At 43.4% G+C, this 22,187-nt stretch overlaps 1 protein-coding gene across 1 annotated transcript in view; it reads right to left on the bottom strand.

Annotated features, from left to right (window-relative positions):
- PRMT3 (protein arginine methyltransferase 3) overlaps nucleotides 1-22,187 on the bottom strand; it is a 259,529-nt gene that overhangs the window by 210,705 nt on the left and 26,637 nt on the right. The gene's annotated exons all lie outside the window — the stretch shown is intronic.

The following is a 22,187-nucleotide window of genomic DNA, read 5'->3' on the forward strand; positions in this document are numbered from 1 at the left end:
AGCCCAGGTTGCTTTGATAGCGGCCTTCAGCTTGCCTGCATTGTTGGGTCTGGTGTCTCTCATCTTCCTCTTGACAATACCCCACAGATTCTCTATGGGGTTTAGGTCAGGCGAGTTTGCTGGCCAATCAAGCTCAGTGATCTCATGATCATTAATCAATTGCCGACCAGCCACCGTAGTTTTACTGCGGCAGGTCGGCTCCATTACATGAAACGATGTACCTGTACGTCACTTCGTGTTAAAGACAGTAAGGGTGCGCACGCCCCGCAGGAGGCACGCAGACGCGCCGATTGGGCAGAAAGGGAGCCAATCAGCGAGTCCATCTGCTGGCCACCCGCGATCACTCCCCATGGAGACACAGATCTGTCACAGATGAACACAGGGATCCTGTGTTCCTCCTATTTAGTCCAACCCCCACACAGTTAGAATGCACCCCCTAGGGACACACTTAACACTTTGATCGCCCCTGGTGTTAACCCCTTCCCTGCCAGTGTTATTATTACAGTAACAGTGCATATTTTTAGCACTGATTATTGTATTGATGTCACTGGTCCCTTCAAAAGTATCAAAAATGTCAGTTAGGTGTCCGATCTGTCAGCCGTGATGTCAAAGTCCTGCTAAAAATCGCTGATCGCCGCCATTACAAGTAAAAAATAAATAAAAATGATATAAATCTTTTCCCTAGTTTGTAGATCAGGGGGGTCTTCAAACTTTGGCCCTCCAGTTGTTTAGGAACTACAATTCCCATCATGTCTGTGAATGTCAGAGTTTTACAATGCCTCATGGGAAGTATAGTTCTGCAACAGCTGGAGGGCCGTAGTTTGGAGATCCCTGTTGTAGACGCTAAAACCTTTGCGCAAACCAATCAATATACACTTATTGGGGGGGGGGGGGGGGGGGGGGCTACCGTGCTGCTGCATGGACGTCTAAATCCACAGCTCTGTTCCAGCGACAGGAATCTGAGTAATTCAGGGTGTCCCCAGCCAACTCCAAATACACCAACACCATTCTGAAGTGCCGAACCTCGACCTGAGATGACCTGCAAGAGGAAGGATTTGTCCTATCAGAAGAAATTACAACATTTCTTCCCATCGGAGGCCCAGAGCATAGTCCAAGATGGCGCCGGCGGTGAGTCTCCAGCGGCGGCTCCCTCTCATCCACACCAAGCCCAGGCTCACAAGGTGGCTCAGCCCGACACTCACCTGATGCCTCCACGCCACTCTCCTGCAGCCCGGCGAAGTCCAAACCCCGCATGGCAACCGACATCCACCACACTAAGGTGAGCTCAGAACTCCATGGAGGACACGAGGGAAGTAGCAGATACTATCAATGCTTTCCCCACTACCATCCAGCCCATCTCAGACACCACTTTAAAGGACATGCTTGTCTCCCTTTGCAGCTCCCTTCATGCAGACATGATGGAATGCACAAGTAACTTTAAAGCTGAAGTGGGGGAACATTTATCATGTTGAATAGAAAATGGGCGAATTTGCCTCCTCTTATAATTCCCTGGTGGACTCACACAATGATCAGTCTTATAAAAAAAACTGGATAAGAGCCAAACAAGCTGACCTTGAAGACAGGTCACGCAGGAACAATGTAAAAAATAGAGGGATCCCTGAGGCCATACAACCTGCGCAATTACAGCAATATACATGCGACCTCATGAAAACCTTCCTGACTTCAGTACCCAAATCAGATCTGGTCTTTGATCGAATCCACCAACTACCTAAACTGTCCCACCTCCTGGACAACGTTCCCGGGGATGGGCTGATGCGAGACAATTTTCATAACACGAAAGAGCAGTTTATGGTGGCTTTCCATAGAAATTCACAACCCCCTGAAAAGCACTCTAGTATTCAACTGTCTGCAGACCTATCGCAGTACACCATGCAAAAACACAAATCCTTATTACCGATGACGAAAGCATTGCGCAGCCATAATATCGTGTACCGCTTACAAAGCCAACCATTACTTATTAATTGATGGCAATTCATCAGTGATTATGAACCTGGATGAAGGACTCATACTGCTCCACTCATGGGATATTCTACCCAGGGCTGGCCCAAGACATTGTGCTGCCTGGGTCCGAGAATGAAATGCTGCCCCCTCCAAAAAATCATGCCCACTAAAAGGCCCCCACATCAATTATTTTAAATAAATATAACATTTTAAAATTATATACAGTATACTTTTATCTTCTTCCATAACTCACCACCAGACCAGTCCACCAAATACCCACTGTCTGTCCTCCGTCCTCCTGTCATTCCTGTGTCTGCTGCAGCCACCGCCCTAGAAGATCCAGCCTGCCCTGCGTGAGATGGAGTAGGCTGATGTCTGACGTCATTGGGCACACTATGAACAAGCGAGGGAAGTTCCCCGGAGGAGACACTCTGTCTCCTCATACTCATCTGTTTGCACTATAGGCGCCAATATGAGATGAGCAAATGCCGCCCGTAATGCGCCGCAAACTGATGGCACACAAATTTTGGGAAAAAAAATCAAATCAAAAATCGAATTTGAGAGGGGCATCAATTTGACGCCCCTCTCAAATTTCTGCCTGGGTCCAATGGACCCAGTGGGACCCATGGTAGGGCCAGCCCTGATTCTACCTGAACGAGCCTCCGAGAGCTCTCCCTCCTCAGCTAAACTGGACACCCAAGACACCTGGCAAGTGGTATCCCACAAGAAGAAAAACAAAAAATATAATATTTAAACATCTTGCCCACAAAATGATTATCAACCTACCTGAATTCTGAAGCACTATGGAGCCTGTAGTGCACAAAACTTTCCCCTCCTGAGTAATGGGCAGGAATTCTGCCACCAGATTCATGGTGGAATCTACCTTTTTACCATGTTGGTCAATTACGCAATGTTTGATTCTTATTTTTTTCTTTGCCATTTTTTCCTTTTCTTATTTTTCACCGGTCTGACCTACTTGAGACGGAAAACACCTCCACGAAGACATGTCTACTCATACTAAATACAACTCTCAAACCTTCGGAATTGGCTTCCTCCGGAACTGCCACAGATCCGTCAAGGGACAGTCATCATCTCTATTCACCTGTTACTTATGGTTCTTAAAATTGTATCCTTCAACGTTCATGGCCTAAATCATCCGGCTAAAAGGGCCTTGGTCTGGAAAGAAGCCCTTAGTCTTCACGCTGATATATTGTGTATACAGGAGACACACTTTTCCAACACTCTCCCCTTCTGCCACAAAAAAATTCCTCTGCATCCACGAAACAAAAGGGAGTTCTCATCGCTGTAAGGGATTCTGTTGCCTTCAACCTGCAGGAGGTCCAGGCTGACCCGGAACGAAGATATATAATCCTAATACGAGAGTTTAACAACAAGCCCTACAGAGTTGTTAATCTGTACGCACCCAACTCCCATCAGCTACGATCCCTAAAGAAATGGTTTCGTAAAGTTCATGCAATTAGAAAAGGTGCATTAGTCATGTGTGGAGACTACAACCTCTCGATAGACTACAAGATGGACACCACCACCAAATCTAAACGCCCCTTGCCAATGCTACAACCGTTACTTCATGCTGAGGATGTTTGTGATGTCTGGAGGTGTCAACATTCACCTGTTACTTATGGCAGGGCTTGACAAATTTGCCTGAAATCTAGGAGCCAGCTAAAAAAGTTAGGAGCCAGTTTTTTTTTTTTTTTTTAAACTAACAACCAAGCTTTGTTAATAAAACGGATACTAAATTTACACATAAATACGACTGGAACCCCACTCTCGTCTATAGCGCAATTGGATGGAAACAGACTGTCTCTTTCCATCCGCTGACATCTGATCCAATCCATGAGATGGATGGATAGAAAATAGAACAACCATCCGTCTGTTTTTGGCGGAGAGGATCAGATGGCGGCAGATTACCGCTCCATAGAGGAGAATGAAAGGTCCGATCAGGTCTGCCTGAAAAACTGACAGGCGGACCTGATCAGACAGCCCGTGTGAAAGGGGCCTTCGGATGTGGCTGTGGCATGGCGATGAGGAAAAAAAAGAGATATATATAAAAATATAATTTTTTTTTAATAACTGAAAAAAGAAAAATACATTTTTTATTAATAATTAAAAAATTTTTTTTTTTTTTTTTTTTTTAATTTAAAAAATAAATTAATAATAATAACCACACTCCCTGTCCACTTACCTTTAAGCAAGGGTAACTGGATAGGGAGATGAAGCCTGCAAAAACTTCCCTCTCATCTCCTCTTGGGAAGGAGATGGGAATGCATTGAGAACAGGCAGTGGAAAGTCATTACTCCCGGCCACCACAAGAGGGCGCCAGTTCCCCATTGGAAGCCTCTCATCTCACAGAAGAAGGCAAAAAAGCCGGGGGCCTCAATTTTTGGACGGCGCGGAAGTCCGTGCACTCGGGGAGGAGGTGGGGGCGCAAAAGGGACAGGACACCTCCTGCAGGGCACCCCAGGTGCCAGGTCGCTAATTCTAGTCGCAAATGTGACCTGGCGCCCGGGGTTTGTCGAGCCCTGACTTATTGTTCTTAAAATTGTGTCCTTCAACGTTCATGGCCTAAATTATCCAGCCACCTCCCAATCTAAACGCCCCTTGCCAATGCTACAACCGTTATATTACGGTGAGGATGTTTATCATGTCTGGAGGTGTCAACATTCACCTGTTACTTATGGTTCTTAAAATTGTATCCTTCAACGTCCATGGCCTAAATCATCCGGCCACCTCCCAATCTAAACGCCCCTTGCCAATGCTACAACCGTTCCTTCATGCGGAGGATGTTAATGATATCTGGAGGTGTCAACATTCAGACTACACCTTCCACTCATCCAGACATAACTCGTACTCACGCATTGACTTCATACAAGTAGACAAAATGCTTTTGCAAGCAGTGTCCTCCTCCATCATACATAAATCACGTGGTCAGAACACGAGCCTGTAACTATAACTCTGATGGAGGAGCACACTTCGGGGCCCTGCATGTGTGTGGTGCGCCAATTCCCGGTTGCTTCAAATGCCCTCCCATGTTGCCACCATCACTAACCATTTCAATTAATTTTTCTCCTTAAATGTTCTATCTGTGTCTAAGGCCGCTACTTTGTGGTGCGCCCACAAGGCTTTTGTTAGAGGAATTATTCTACAACCTTGGCCATGGGTAAAAAGGCAGAGGACACAGAAAACAGATGGTCTCTTTGATAAAATTAAGGTTCCGGAAACCCTGAATAAAAAAGGTGCAGATACAAATGCGGCAGGTAAACTCTCTAAAACTTTGCTCGATGAACAGTACGATAGACATATCAACTCCCTCCAATCGTCTCATTACTCATCTGGAAATCGAGCCGGCAAAATTCTTGTTTAGAGGCTCAAGGAAGGCAGAATCCAAACAAAAATCCCCAACCTAATCAATCCTTTAAATAACAAAAAGCTGTTCAACCCAAAGGACTTAGCAAATTCCTTTGCTGAATACAACTCTTCACTATACAATCCTAGAGACGACCCTCACACACTTCACAACCCACTAATGATGCCATTCAAGATTTGACAGGCCTCAACCTTCCATCGCTCTCACAGGAACAGCCGACGTCTCTCAATGCACCCAACACTGAGCCTGAGATCTTAAAAGCGATAAAATCTCTGCCATCTGGCAAATCACAGACGAATGACTACTACAAGGTCTTCCAAAATATATTCTCCCCAACGTTAAGGTTGGTCTACTCTGACGCTGTGTCCTCTGCCTCCTTCCCACCTGAAATGCTTAAGGCATTTCAAATTTCAGTATTTACAGTATTTGTAGCTGCTGACTTTTAATTTTTTTTTTTTTTCCACAGCTGGAAAAGGGGGTAAAACCTTCCGGTCCTAAGTGGTTAAACCAGGTATTGGTAGTTTTGGCAGTGTGGGCGGTGCCAAGTCCTGCTGGAAAATGAAATCAGTTTCTCCATAAAGCTGGTCAGCAGAGGGAAGCATGAAGTGCTCTAGAATTTCCTGCTAGAGGGCGGAGCTGAGTTTGGACTTGATAAAACACAGTGGACCAACACCAGCAGATGACACGGCTCTCCAAATCATCACTGACTGTGGAAATATTTTGCATTTCATTTGGAAATCAAGGTCCCAGAGTCTGGAGGAGGGGTGGAGAGGCACAGAATCCAAGTTGCATGAGATCCAGTGTGATGTTTCCACATTGGAAACTCATTCCAACAGACTTGCAAAGTGACTGACAGGTCCACTTTAATTAACCACTTCTGGACCGTAAGACCTTAACCACTTAAGCCCCGGAAGATTTTACCCCCATTCCGACCAGGGGGTATTTTGCGATTCGGCACTGCGTGACTTTAACGGACAATTGCGCGGTCGTGCGACGCTGTACCTAAACGAATTTGGCGTCCTTTTTTTCCCACAAACAGAGCTTTCTTTTGGTGGTATTTGATCACCTGTGCGATTTTTTGATCACGCGCTATAAACAAAAAAAGAGCGTCAATTTTGCAAAAATAGCAATATTTTTCACATTTTTTTATATGAAATTCCCCCCCAAAAAAATGTAAAAATCAAATTTTTTTAACATTTTCGGCCAATTTAATTTATGCTACCTATGTTTGGTAAAAAAAAAAAAAAAAAAAAAAAAAAAAAAAAAAAAAAAAAAAAAAAAAAAATCGCAAAAAGTGTATTTTGATTGGTTTGCGCAAAAGTTATCGCGTTTACTAACAAAGGGAAAGATTTTTGTCATTTTTGTTGTTTTTTTTTTTAACGCGTAATGGCGGCGATCTGCGATTTTTTTTTGCGGTACTGCGACATTGCGGCGGACAGATCGGACCCTTGACTGACATTTTTGACACTTTTGGGGTTACCAGTGACATTTCTACAGTAATCAGTGCTATATATATGTACCGTTACTGTAAAAATACACTGGTAGTGAAGGGGTTAACTTTATTTGGGAGGGAGGGGCTGTGTGTGTCCCTAGGGGCGTGCTTTCTACTGTGATTGGCTGTGGCTTGAGCTGTAAGGACACTGATCAACGGATCTACATAGTAGATCCATGTGATCAGTGTCTTTACAGCGAGGAGAATGACAGGTCGCTTGTTTACACAAGCTGCCTGACATTCTCCCTCTCCCCCGCCGATCGCCGAGTGGCCGGCGGACATCGGGTCCGCTGGTCACACGCGCGGGGGCGCGCGCGCTCGCTCCCTAGACCCTCACAAGCAAGCAACGTAGCCCTACGTTAGTTTGCCTGTGAGGGGCTAACCGCCGACGTAGATAGTTGTGCGGCGGTCGGCAAGTGGTTAATGACTAGGCCATATTTTGCGATTCAGGACTGCGTTACTTTAACTGACAATTGTGCGGTCGTGCGACGCTGTACCCAAATAAAATTGATGTCCTTTTTTTTCCCCACAAATAGAGCTTTCTTTTGGTGGTATTTGATCACCTCTGCGATTTTTATTTTTTGCTCTTTTAACAACAAAATAGCGACAATTCTGAAAAAAAAAAAAAAAATAATATTTTTCACTTTCTGCTATATAACATTCCCAATGAAAAAAAAAAAAATGTAAAAATCTAATGTTTTCATCATTTTAGACCAATTTGTTTTCTGCTACATATTTTTGGTTAAGAAATCCCAATAAGCGTATATTGATTGGTTTGCGCAAAAAGTTATCGCGTCTACAAACTAGGCCACTGATGGTGAACCTTGGCACCCCAGATGCTGTGGAACTACATTTCCCATGATGCTCATGCACTCTGCAGTGTAGTTGAGCATCATGGGAAATGTAGTTCCAAAACATCTGGGGTGCCAAGGTTCGCCATCACTGAACTAGGGGAAAGACTTATGTCATTTTATTTTTTTTACTAGTAATGGCGGCGATCAGCGATTTTTAGCAGGACTGCGACATTGCGGCGGACAGATCGGACCCCTAACTGACATTTTTGACACTTTTGGGGGAGGACCAGTGACATTACTACAGTAATCAGTGTTAAAAAAATATGCACTGTTACTGTAATAATGACACTGGCAGGGAAGGGGGTTAACCCAGGGGTGATCAAAGGGTTAAATGTGAGCCTAGGGGAGTGTTTTCTAACTGTGTGGAGGATGGGCTTGTGAAATCAATACAGAGACCTGTGATCCTAAATAGGAGGATCAAAGGATCTCTGTGTTGATTCCTGAGAGAACAACGGTCTTCTGTGTTTACAACAGCAGACCGCCGTTCTCTCTCCACAGGGAGCGATCGCAGGCCCCGTGATTCGGCTTCCCCGCTGTCGAGTGGGCGCCCCCACGATCGCTCCCGTGAACTGCTGTACAGGTACAGCGATTCATGAGAACCTGCCGTCGTGGTTAACAAGTGGTTAAAGAAATTATAGTTTTCAGGATTCTTAAAATGGTTGTAAACCTGAGACATGAAATATGAACAAAGCATACCCCTCTATAGTGTGTACTTGTCTCAGTCCACGCCACTAAGTTTAATTTCTGTCTGCTGTCTCCTTCCTCAGCTTTCAGCATGAATCACTTCAGACAGGTTTTCCTGACACCAAGAGATAAAAGATGACAAGGGAGGGAGCTCCAGCACACAGCCTGTGATTGAGAGCCTCAGCTCGGTTCCTGTGTGTTGTGTGAAGAGGGGTGTGTCCCTTCCCTCCAATCAGCTCTCAGAGCTCTCCCCACTAACCTCTGCAACTGCAGTTCTCCCCCCCCCTTTTTTTTAACCAGCGATGCTCTGTAAAGTAAAAGCAATCCTAGTGGCTAGTTAGACGCTGGATTGCTTTTAAAAGTGGCAGGAGGGGTTACCCCACCCCTCCCCTCTCCAGTGACTTCCCAGACTCCCATCCAATCAAGGAGCCCGAGACTGAAGCCAGGGCTATTGCCGGCATACCATAGAGCTGAATGGGGACGGGGGGTGACTCCAATCACCTCTATGGTATTAGAAACAAGTATGTAGTCACTTCTGGTTTCCTGGATGTAAACAGCGTCATTTTTTAAATGGGAAAGAATCTGATCACACCTATCTTGGGTGTGATCAGATGCTTTTAAGGGCAGAGGAGAGATCTGGGGTCTAATAGACCCCAGATCTCTCCGTAAAGAGTACCTGTCACTGCTTACCCGTCACCTTATCACAAGGGATGTTTACATTTTTTTTTCTTTTTTTGCTCACTTTTATTTTTGTCACAGGGAATGTAATTAAAACACCCCGCCCCCTGTGCTCGCGTGCACCGTGAAACGCATGCGTAGGTCTCACCTGAAAATGTAAATGGTGTTCACAACACATGTGAGGTATCGCCGTGAACGTTAAAGTGAGAGCAAAAATTCTAGCCCTAGACCTCCTCTGTAACTAATCTGGTAACCTGAAAAGGCTTTTAAAGCATCACCTATGGAGGAGATTTTTAGGTACCGTAATTTGCCACTGTTCTAGGCGTAATATTATCTTTTGTATTTTACCAAAAAATGGGTATTATTATGTGTTTGTGTGCACTAAAATTCATTAACGCGTATTTTTTCCCAAAAATATGCGTTTAAAAAAACCAAGTTGCAAAACCTACCGTTTTATTCTCTAGGACCTCTGCAAAACAAAAAATGTTTTATATATATATACATACACAAACACATATATTCATACATACACACACACATTATATATATATATATATATATATATATATATATATATATATATATATACACACACACACAGTACAGACCAAAAGTTTGGACACACCTTCTCATTCAAAGAGTTTTCTTTATTTTCATGACTATGAAAATTGTAGATTCACACTGAAGGCATCAAAACTATGAATGAACACATGTGGAATTATATACATAACAAAAAAGTGTGAAACTGAAAATATTTTATATTCTACAGGGAGTGCAGAATTATTAGGCAAATGAGTATTTTTGAGGATTAATTTTATTATTGAACAACAACCATGTTCTCAATGAACCCAAAAAACTCATTAATATCAAAGCTGACTATTTTTGGAAGTAGTTTTTAGTTTGTTTTTAGTTTTAGCTATTTTAGGGGGATATCTGTGTGTGCAGGTGACTATTGCTGTGCATAATTATTAGGCAACTTAACAAAAAATCAAATATACAGTATACCCATTTCAATTATTTATTTTTACCAGTGAACCCAATATAACATCTCAACATTCACAAATATACATTTCTGACATTCAAAAACAAATCAGTGACCAATATAGCCACCTTTCTTTGCAAGGACACTCAAAAGCCTGCCATCCATGGATTCTGTCAGTGTTTTGATCTGTTCACCATCAACATTGCGTGCAGCAGCAACCACAGCCTCCCAGACACTGTTCAGAGAGGTGTACTGTTTTCCCTCCTCGTAAATCTCACATTTGATGATGGACCACAGGTTCTCAATGGGGTTCAGATCAGGTGAACAAGGAGGCCATGTCATTAGCTTTTCTTCTTTTATACCCTTTCTTGCCAGCCACGCTGTGGAGTACTTGGACGCGTGTGATGGAGCATTGTCCTGCATGAAAATCATGTTTTTCTTGAAGGATGCAGACTTCTTCCTGTACCACTGCTTGAAGAAGGTGTCTTCCAGAAACTGGCAGTAGGACTGGGAGTTGAGCTTGACTCCATCCTCAACCCGAAAAGGCCCCACAAGCTCATCTTTGATGATACCAGCCCAAATCAGTACTCCACCTCCACCTTGCTGGCGTCTGAGTCGGACTGGAGCTCTCTGCCCTTTACCAATCCAGCCACGGGCCCATCAAGACTCACTCTCATTTCATCAGTCCATAAAACCTTTGAAAAATCAGAAAAAAATTGCAAAAAATGTTGGGACTGGCGCTACCACTTATAAAACGTGCATGTGTAAAATAGAAATGTGTAAAATAGAAAAGTGCATATAGTGCTAAAGGTGCACGCAATAGGATATATAAAGTGCTACGTGCTATTTATGGGCTGTGCCTAGTGTACCATACTGTAAAACATCATATGTTATGCATATACTTATACAAATAAAGTGCCGAGTGCTGATATTGCCAAAACCCCGTGTAGTGATTAAGAAATCAAACAAACAAAGTATGGTGTCGGTAGATGATTCACCGAAAACACCGCTGCTTACCACACTCTTTTGGCCGATACCTCGACACTTCTTCGGTCACTAAAATAAAGGATAAGCCTCCATTGCGTAGCATATGTTATGTCCAGACAAACAAACGTAGCATCCACTCACAGTTAGGGAGTTCACTATCAGCTTGGAGAGGTGTTCGCCGGACCGCTTCCGCGTTCCACCGGCTCAAACCACCGTTCCCGGAAGTGACGTATTGACGTACGTGAACCACGCCCTACGCGTTTCGTCATACGTCGTCATCTGGAGCGTCATTTGAAAAATCAGTCTTGAGATATTTCTTGGCCCAGTCTTGACGTTTCAGCTTGTGTGTCTTGTTCAGTGGTGGTCGTCTTTCAGCCTTTCTTACCTTGGCCATGTCTCTGAGTATTGCACACCTTGTGCTTTTGGGCACTCCAGTGATGTTGCAGCTCTGAAATATGGCCAAACTGGTGGCAAGTGGCATCTTGGCAGCTGCACACTTGACTTTTCTCAGTTCATGGGCTGTTATTTTGTGCCTTGGTTTTTCCACACGCTTCTTGCGACCCTGTTGACTATTTTGAATGAAATGCTTGATTGTTCGATGATCACGCTTCAGAAGCTTTGCAATTTTAAGAGTGCTGCATCCCTCTGCAAGATATCTCACTATTTTTGACTTTTCTGAGCCTGTCAAGTCCTTCTTTTGACCCATTTTGCCCAAGGAAAGGAAGTTGCCTAATAATTATGCACACCTGATATAGGGTGTTGATGTCATTAGACCACACCCCTTCTCATTACAGAGATGCACATCACCTAATATGCTTAATTGGTAGTAGGCTTTCGAGCCTATACAGCTTGGAGTAAGACAACATGCATAAAGAGGATGATGTGGTCAAAATACTCATTTGCCTAATAATTCTGCACTCCCTGTAGGTTCTTCAAAGTAGCGGCCTTTTGCTTTTGATTACTGCTTTGCGCACTCATGGAATTCTCTTGATGAGCTTCAAGAGGAGTCACCTGAAATGGTCTTCCAACAGTCTTGAAGGAGTTCCCAGAGATTCTCAGCACTTGTTGGCCCTTTTGCCTTCACTCTTTATTCTTGATTGGACCCTGGGCAAAAATTTTCTTGGGCCCTCTTGAATCCACTTATCAACTATTTGGGGGCTCAAGGGGCAGCTGCTTTGGGCCCCACAACAATGACTAGACCCGGGGCAGCTGCCCCTTTTGCCCTGTGTTAACCACTTAAGGACCGAGCCTATTTTTGACACATTTTGTTCACAAGTTAAAATCAGTATTTTTTCCTAGAAAACAACTTAGAACCCCCAAACATTATATATATTATTTTAGCAAAGACTCTAAAGAATAAAATGTCGGTCATTGCAATAATTTTTGTCACGCGGTATTTGCGCAGCGGTCTATAAAGCGCCATTTTTTTGGAAAAATTTTGAAAAATCACATTTCACTGCATTTAAAAAATACTAAACAGTAAAGTTAGCCCGTTTTTTTTTTGTATATTGTGAAAGAACATGTCACGCCGAGTAAATAGATACCCAACATGTTACGGTTTAAAATTGCGCCCCCCCGTGGGATGTCGACAAACTACGGTCAATAGAGATCTCAATCTGCGACGCTTTAAATTTATTTAACGGTTACCAGTTTAGAGGTAGAGTGTAGCTCTTTTTTTTAAATTATTGCTCACACTCTGGCGATCGCGGCGATACCTCACATGTGTGGTTTGAACAGCGATTTCATTTGCGGCTCGACTTGCGTATACGTTTTTTTTTGTGCGCGAGCTAACGGTGACGGGGGCGGCTAAATTTTTATTTTTTTTTTTTTTCCCATTTATTTTATTTATTTTTTTAACTTTATTACAGTTTTAAAAAAAAAAAAAAAATCTGATCACTTTTATTGCTGTCACAAGCAATGTAAACATCCCTTGTGACAGCAATATGTCGTGACAGGTACACTTTATGGAGGGATCGAGGGTCTAAAAGACCCTAGACCCCTCCACTACACTTCCCTGTATGCAAAATGCCAAAAACGGCGTTTTTGCATACAGCCGATTTTCAAATTTGCCGCCTTTTGCGGCACAGTAACCCGGAAGTGACGTCATGGACGCCGCCTCCGGGTTACGTCAACGGAGCCCCGATCGATGCTGTTTCCGGCATTCATCGGGACTCCATCCAGCCGGCGGACGCGCCGGCTGGGTGCTCGGGGCTCCCGGTGGGACGGGAGCCCCGAGCAAAGCCACGGAAGGCGGCGGGAGGGGGGGGGACGTCCCCTCCCGCCCCCCCGGGTACCGATCGAGCGGCTCCCGAGCCGCATCGGTCGGTACCGACGGAAAGCCAACCGTCGGCTTCAAACCACGGTACCGGAATGATGCCTCTAGCCAGAGGCATCATCCCGGTATACCCCCGCAAAGTTTACTGACGTAGACCTACGTTAGTATGCGGTAAGTGGTTAAAGACAGCCCTGATTCTAACAGTCTATTCAGTAGGACTATCAGCTGTGTATCCACCTGACTTCTGCACAACACAACTGATGGTCCCAACCCCATTTATAGGGCAAGAAATCACACTTATTAAACCTGACAGGGCACACCTGTGAAGTGAAAACCATTTCAGGTGACTTCCTCTTGAAGTGTGACTCTACAATTTTCATAGTCATGAAAATAAAGAAAACTCTTTGAATGTGAAGGTGGGTGAGAGATATATATATATATATATATATATATATATATATATATAGTGTGTGTGTGTGTGTGTGTGTGTGTGTGTGTGTGTGTGTGTGTGTGTGTGTGTGTGTGTGTGTATATATATATATATATATATATATATATATATACACACACACACACACACATACATATAATTATACATATAAACACACATATATACATATATAATTCTACATATAAACACACACACACACACACATACATACACATATATATATATATATATATATATATATATATATTGTGTGTATATATGTGTGTGTGTGTACATATACTGTATATATAATATATACATACACACACACATATAGATAGATATATATATATATATATATATATATATATACACATATACATATACATACACACACATACACACATATATGCATGTGTATATATATATATATATATATATATATATGTGTGTTTATACGTATGATTATATATACACACACACACACTATATATATACACACTATATATATATATATATATATATATATATATATATATATATATATATATATATATATATATATACACACACACATATAATATCATATATATATATATATATATATATATATATATATATATATATATATATATATATATATATATATATATATATATATATATATATATATATATATATATAAAATATTTGGGGGTTCTAAGTAATTTTCTAGCCCAAAAAAAAACATATGATGATTTTTACATGTAGGAGAGAAATGTCAGAATTAGCCCGGAAGGGAAGTTGTTAAACATGTATGTGAAAAATGCAAAAACAGCTCAGGCAGTGAAAGGGTTAAAACATACATTTTTTTTTTTTTTCTCACGCTATTTTGGAGTTCAGGTTTAAAAAGTAACAGATTTTGTGAATGGAGCATTTTTTTAACATTGTTAATTTTTCAGGCATCTCACGATTGTCTTCGCTCAGAGAACCAATTTTGTTTTTCCAAATCCGCCCAGTTACATCCGCAAAATAATTCCAAACACCTTCAAACGCAGCTGTCGCCCGCTGCATCGTCGTCAGGGTTCTCCGCCGCTCTCTAAGTGATCAGCAGCAGTAATTACAGCTAATACAATGCAAATTGGGTTTGTTATCTCGAGCGTGAACGACTGCAACGGTGATCAATTACAATGACAAGCCGACGCCAGCGATCGTTTCTTTCAAGAAAGACTTTTTTTTTTTTATGTGGTGAGATTTGTCTTTCATGATCTGACTAAATAAATGTAAATGTGTTTGTTTTACAGGGTTGTCGCTGTGCTGAGGACGGTGCGACGTCGGACGCACAATGACTGGATGGCCTATAGATAAGCTGTGTAGAGGAGACTTAAAGAAAAACTCCACTTTCATAAAAAAAAAAAAAGATGTAGCAAATAAGAAAACAATATACAATAATAGAGCATATAAGATTGCTACATGTAATATTGTCATTTGTTATTAACCACTTCCATACCAGGCCAATTCTGGCAGTCCACTCCTACATGTAAAAATCATCATTTTTTTTTGCTAGAAAATTACTCAGAACCCCAAAACATTATATATGTTTTTTTTTTTTTTTAAGCAGAGACCCTAGGAAATAAAATTTTGGTTATTGCAACTGTTTATGTCACCCGGCATTTGCGCAGCAATTTTTCAAATGTGTTTTTTTTTTTTTTTTGGGGGGAAAAAAAACTTGTTTCATTAATGAAAAAAAAAAAAAACACACTAAAGTTGGACCAATTTTTTTTTTTATAATGTGAAGGATAATGTTACGCCGAGTAACAATTTTAAATGCTTTAAAATTTACGCACACTTGTGGAATGGCACCAAACTTCGGTCTCCATAGGCAACGCTTTAAAACAGGTTACCTCTTCAGAGATACAGAGGAGGTCTTTTGCTAGAATTATTGCTCTCGCTCTGATTGCGGCGATACTTCACATGTGTGGATTGAACGCCGTTGACATATGTAGGCACGGCATACGTATGCGTTCACTTCTGCATGCGAGCGCTTTAAAAAAAATTATTTTATTTTTTTTACACTTTCCTTAATTTATCTATTTTTGATCACTTTTATTCCTAATACGAATAATGAAAACATCCCTTGTAATAGGAATAGTGAATGACAGGTCCTCTTTATGGGGAGATCTGGGGTCTATAAGACCTCACATCTCTCCTACAGACTGGAAAGATCAAAAGAAAAAAAAAAAAGAAAACAATCTCGGCTTTCAACCTGAGATCACGGCAGTATTTACAACTGCCAGGCAGGACGGGCCTCCGAGAGTCATAGAGACTGCCAGGGACCATCTGGTCCTCAGTAGTCTTTATTGGGACACTTCCACCGGAGGAGAACTCCTTCTCTGGCTTGCCGATCACAAGAGCGAGCTGGTAGAAGCACCGGAGGGTGGCGGGGGGGGGGGGGGTGCACCAACCTAGTGCATTATCCTGATACAAATAATTTATTGAATAAATACATGGTAAACATTATACTCACAAAGTTGCAATTGTTAAAAGCGCATCACAGATCTCAGCATGTTTCGTCCAATTGTATGAAGCTATACAACGGAAACTGAAGACCCCGTGGGCTGACGTGTTTCGAGGAATTCCTCTTCTTCAGAGCCACAATAAAACACTACCAGCACCCTTCTTTTATACAGAGCCGATGACAGGAAATGGTTTTAGATGTGGGTGTTGCCAAGCCGCTATGGGCGGGGTGGCCACTCCCCTTCTCCAACCCTTGGGCATGAATACTATTGCAATGTAAATGGGAGCACAAGCAAAAAAAAAAAAAAAATTTATAAATTCTGTACATATATGGCACTTTTCCACTGCAAGTACTGTCTCGGCTCTACTCGGCCCTGCTTGGCCCGGTTTGCTTTTCCACTGCTGGTACCGCATGGTACGGTGTTGGAACGGTTCGGTACGGTTGGGTATGGTTTGCTTTTCCACTAAAGTAGTACTAAAGTTAAGTGGCTGGGATAACAACGATTCTCTGACCAATCAGTGGCTAGTAGTGACTGCATGCAAAGGATTGTGGGATATGGTACCGGTATGGTACCTCTTGGAACCACAATCGAGGTGGTACTGTTTTAGAGAGCCTTTCTGTTCGGTTCCATGCAGTGGAAAAGCCCCGCTGTACCGTACCGAACCGTTCCTACACCGTACCATGCGGTACCAGCAGTGGAAAAGCACAAAAGCGAGCCGAACCGTTCGGTTCCATGCAGTGGAAAAGCGCCATTATATATATAATGTGTGCATATTTGTGTATAAAAACACACACTCCCACATAAACAGAGATCATCCCCATGATACCGATCACCATCCCAGTCTTAGTCCGTAGGGTTCAGTATGGAGTTGGCCCACCCTTTGCAGCTATAACAGCTTCAACTCTTCTGGAAAGGCCGTCCACAAGGTTTAGGAGTGTCTATGGGAATGTTTGACCATTCCTCCAGAAGCGCATTTGTGAGGTCAGGCACTGATGTTGGCTGAGAAGGCCTGGATCGCAGTCTCTGCTCTAATTCATCCCAAAGGTGTTGAGGTGAAGACTCTGTGCAGGCCAGTCAAGTTCCTCCACCCCAAACGCACTCGTCCAAGAAGAAGCCTCTTCTGAAGATTATGCACAAGAAAGCCCGCAAACAGTTTGCTGAAGACAAGCAGACTAAGGACATGGATTACTGGAACCATCTCCTGTGCTCTGATGAGACTAAAGCCCCGTACACACACACAGATCGTCGTCATACAAATGTTCGTCTTTTCTCCCCGGGATGTCGGTGTCTGTTGAAAAGTGCAAAGACAGCACAAGGACAGCACAAAAATTTTGTCCGCAGACTTCAGCTGACTGCAGAAGTGATGTCATGTAATGGTTAACTTTCCCTGTGTTTTTTATTTTCTGAGCATGCCCAGTCTTGCAAATCTGCGGTCTGTCGGCTGATTTCTGTACTGACAGGCGAACAATCGTCCGTTCTGGTGTCCGCAGACAAAAATTTTCATGTTTGCAAGAAAGACTCTTGTCCGCGGATTGTGTGCAGACAGCTGTCGGAGGCACCATACTAACATGCGTACAATCGGCAGATCTTTCGTCCGCCGACGTTTGTATGACGATGATCTGTGTGTGTGTACGGGGCTTAAGATCAACTTATTTGGTTCAGATGGTGTCAAGTGTGTGTGGAGGCAACCAGGTGAGGAGTACAAAGACAAGTGTGTCTTGCCTACAGTCAAGCATGGTGGTGGGAGTGTCATGGTCTGGGGCTACATGAGTTCTGCCGGCACTGGGGAGCTACAGATCATTGAGGGAACCATGAATGCCAACATGTACTGTGACATACTGAAGCAGAGCATGATCCCCCTCCCTTCAGAGACTGGGCCACAGGGCAGTATTCCAACATAATAATGACCCCAAACACACCTCCAAGATGACCACTGCCTTGCTAAAGAAGCTGAGGGTAAAGGTGAAGGACTGGCCAAGCATGTCTCCAGACCTAAACCCTATTGAGCATCTGTGGGGCATCCTCAAACGGAAGGTGGAGGAGCGCAAGGTCTCTAACATCCACCAGCTCTGTGATGTCATCATGGAGGAGTGGAAGAGGACTCCAGTGGCAACCTGTGAAGCTCTGGTGAACTCCATGCCCAAGAGGGTTAAGGCAGTGCTGGAAAATAATGGTGGCCACACAAAATATTGACACTTTGGGCCCAATTTGGTCATTTTCACTTAGGGGTGTACTCACTTTTGTTGCCAGCGGTTTAGACGTTAATGGCTGTGTGTTGAGTTATTTTGAGGGGACAGCAAATTTACACTGTTATACAAGCTGTACACTCACTACTTTACATTGTAGCAAAGTGTCATTTCTCCAGTGTTGTCACATGGAAAGATAGAATAAAATATTTACATAAATGTGAGGGGTGTACTCACTTTTGTGAGATACTGTATATATTGTATATATATAAAAATATATATATTTTTTTTTTGGGCATTTCAAAAATATTCACAGCTCCATGCAGCACGTTCGCTCTGTTCTTTGTCTCAATCCGTTCTGTAAGGGGAGGATTTCCCGCACAGTGCGGGTTATTCATGGAATTTCACAATGTAAATTGTATTATTTTTAGATGTCACACACTTGAAATGTTCTGATTTTGTCACACCTCAACTCAAAAACGCATTCCGTCTCTGACCGCAGCGTCACACCGGGGAATATCTCTCCAGAGGAATCCACAAATCTCTCTTTGGCCATCAGATCCGGCCGGAGTTTCAGAGGTCAAATGATTGAGAGCGGAACTGCAAAATTTTAATTGACTGTTGAAGGCCCCGGCACAGGAGGGAAAGAGACGAATATTTTCCGCTCCGGCGCCTTTCTCGATTAACGCCGCAATCTTTTGACTTTTTGTTGGCGTCAGCGAATCGTGCACCTTTACTGAAAGCGTTATAACGGGTGATTGGAGAAGGGAACTCCTCCCCGGATTGGAAAACCAAGAGAGGTATAAAGTGAAAATACTAATGTGCAATCTCATAGTGTATTGTGCGAGTTAAAGCGGAACTGTCATTAGATATATGCAGCATGTTCAGTAATGTGCCAGTCTAACACTCCCGGGTATTTATTACCTCTCGCAGAAAGTATTCCCCCCCCCCCCCCCCCTGACAATGTAGTCACTTGCTTTTCACTCCAGGAGGATGGCCCCACCTTTGTTGCAGTTCCAGTGTCCACCATCAGGTGTCTTCTTGCAGCCTCCAGTAATCCAGTTTTCACCTGATGCTGGCTGCTGGGAGGGTATTAGGCCCACCCCTACTAGAGTCTCTCACTCCAGTGTTTTGCTGCTGCCAGACCAGTTTTGTTCCTTATTGATCTCCGCCATTCACAATCTCCCACGTGTGATGCAGTCACCATTTACATGTGCACAATTGCATTTGTATGTATGTAATTAGACAAGCAATCTCTGTGCACTCCCAAAGTCGTAGGCTGCAGAAAAATGATAACTGACCGGTATGCTGAAACACATTATATATTTAAATATATATTATATATTTTTCCTCTTCAGTTTAGATACACCTTTCAGGAATTAAATCACCTGCTGGTGGCACTGTGCTTGCCAGAGGGAGGTTGCAGTTCCAGTGTCCACCATCGGGTGTCTTTTAGCAACCTCCAGTAATCAGTTTCCACCTGATGCTGGCTGCTGGGAGGGTATTAGGCCCATCCCTACTAGAGTCTCTCACTCCAGTGTTTTGCGGCTGCCAGACCAGTTTTGGTCCTTATTGATCTCCGACATTCACAACCTCCCACGTGTGATGCAGTCACCATTTACATGTGCGCACAATTGCATTTGTATGTATGTAATTAGACAAGCAATTTCTGTGCACTCCCAAAGTCGTAGGCTGCAGAAAAATGATAGCTGACTGGTATGCTGAAACACATTATATATTTAAATATATATTATATAATATATTTTTCCTCTTCAGTTCAGATACACCTTTCAGGAACTAAATCACCTGCTGGTGGCACAGTGCTTGCCAGAGCTGGAGGTTGCAGTTCCAGTGTCCACCATCGGGTGTCTTCTTGCAGCCTCCAGTAATCAGTTTCCACCTGATGCTGGCTGCTGGGAGGGTATTAGGCCCCTCCCTACTAGAGTCTCTCACTCCAGTGTTTTGCTGCTGCCAGACCATCTTTGGTCCTTATTGATCTCTGACACTCACAACTTCCCATGTGTGGTGCAGTCACCATTTACATGTGCACACAATTGCATTTGTATTTAGACAAGCAACCTCTGTGCACTCCCAAAGTCGTAGGCTGCAGAAAAATGAAAACTGACCAGTATGCTGAAACATATTATATATTTAAATATAAATTATATAATACATTTTTCCTCTTCAGTTCAGATACACCTTTCAGGAACTAAATCAGCTGTTGGTGGCACTGTGCTTGCCAGAGGGAGGTTGCAGTTCCAGTGTCCACCATCGGGTGTCTTCTAGCAGTCTCCAGGAATCAGTTTCCACCTGATGCTGGGAGGGTATTAGGCCCATCCCTACTAGAGTCTCTCACTCCAGTGTTTTGCTGCTGCTAGACCAGTTTTGGTCCTCATTGATCTCCAACATTTACAACCTCCCACGTGTGGAGCAGTCACCATTTACATGTGCGCACAATTGCATTTGTATGTATGCACCGGATGAAGGGTGTTTTTATTATTTTTATTTATTTCATTTACTTTTTTTTATTTAACTTTATTGCTTATCACAAGGAGGCAAACAAGTCCCCTTTGTGATCGCTTTGGGCAAGTTCTCTTTATGGAGACATCAGGAGAGTATTAGACCCCTATTTCTCCCCCTCCTGTCAAAGAAGCTAACCAAGCACAAGACCGTACTTGGTTAGCTGCTTCCCTGGCTTTAACAGCCAAAGGTTGACAGCACTGCAACCAGAAGTGTTGAAATCCTCGTTGCTTCCGCTACTTATCTTCTCACTTATTATAGTAAGAATGGGTGGAAGACACTCTGAGCGCCAAAATCTCAGCTTATTATTGGGACTTGGGATTAAGTGGTGCTTTTTTCTGTTGCATGTGGACCTCGTCATTTCCGGGTTCATTAATCACAGAGGAGATCAGGGAATGGACGTTCTTCCATCTCCTCCATGAGAAGCCGTCTCAGCCGATTACTGCAGTCCTGGGCTCACCGGAGGAATGGAAGAGCTCAGGAACCATCGCGGGTGGCGGCATAAGGAAGGACCTTCCGAGTGCTGTAAATGTGATCAGGTGGCTTTACAGCTGCCTGCATCAATTTTACATGACAGCTAATCGCTGGCTGAAAAAAACGGTACCCTGTGTCAGCTGCAGCCATAATCCTGGTAGTAACGGCTTCCCATCAGAAGATATATATATATATACACACACGTTGGATAGGAAGTGGTTAAGTCTGAGAAGACAAAGCCGTAAAACGCAAGTCACCGAAGTAAGAAAGGTCCTCTGTACGCGTGGGTGAGCGCCGGCTGACCCGAGTCCTATTCCCGCACACAGAGAATTCGGAGATATGCCAGGAGGTCTCACCTTTTCATAGGTCAACCATCACATCTGCCCCAACGCGTGCAGAGAGTGGAAAATGCAGAAATGGGACCGCAACATGGCTATATCACATGCAAATTCTCTCCCAGCGTTATATTTTACTGTTCTGATTCCAACGTCGTCACAAACTGAACACAACGGGAGCAGAGCAAGGCGAGTTATCACTGCATCATGGACTGTTATGGTGGGAACCCCTCATAATGGGCACAGCAGGTGTACAGACTCGAGAACTCAGCACAGGGATGGTGGGAACCCTCATAATGGGCACAGCAGGTGTACAGACTCGAGAACTCAGCACAGGGATGGTGGGAACCCCTCATAATGGGCACAGCAGGTGTACAGACCCGGGACTCAGCACAGGGATGGTGGGAACTCTTCATAATGGGCACAGCAAGCTGTACAGACCGGG

The sequence above is a fragment of the Pelophylax lessonae genome (assembly GCF_965119305.1).
Source record: "Pelophylax lessonae genome assembly, chromosome: 10".
Classification (NCBI taxonomy): domain Eukaryota; kingdom Metazoa; phylum Chordata; class Amphibia; order Anura; family Ranidae; genus Pelophylax; species Pelophylax lessonae.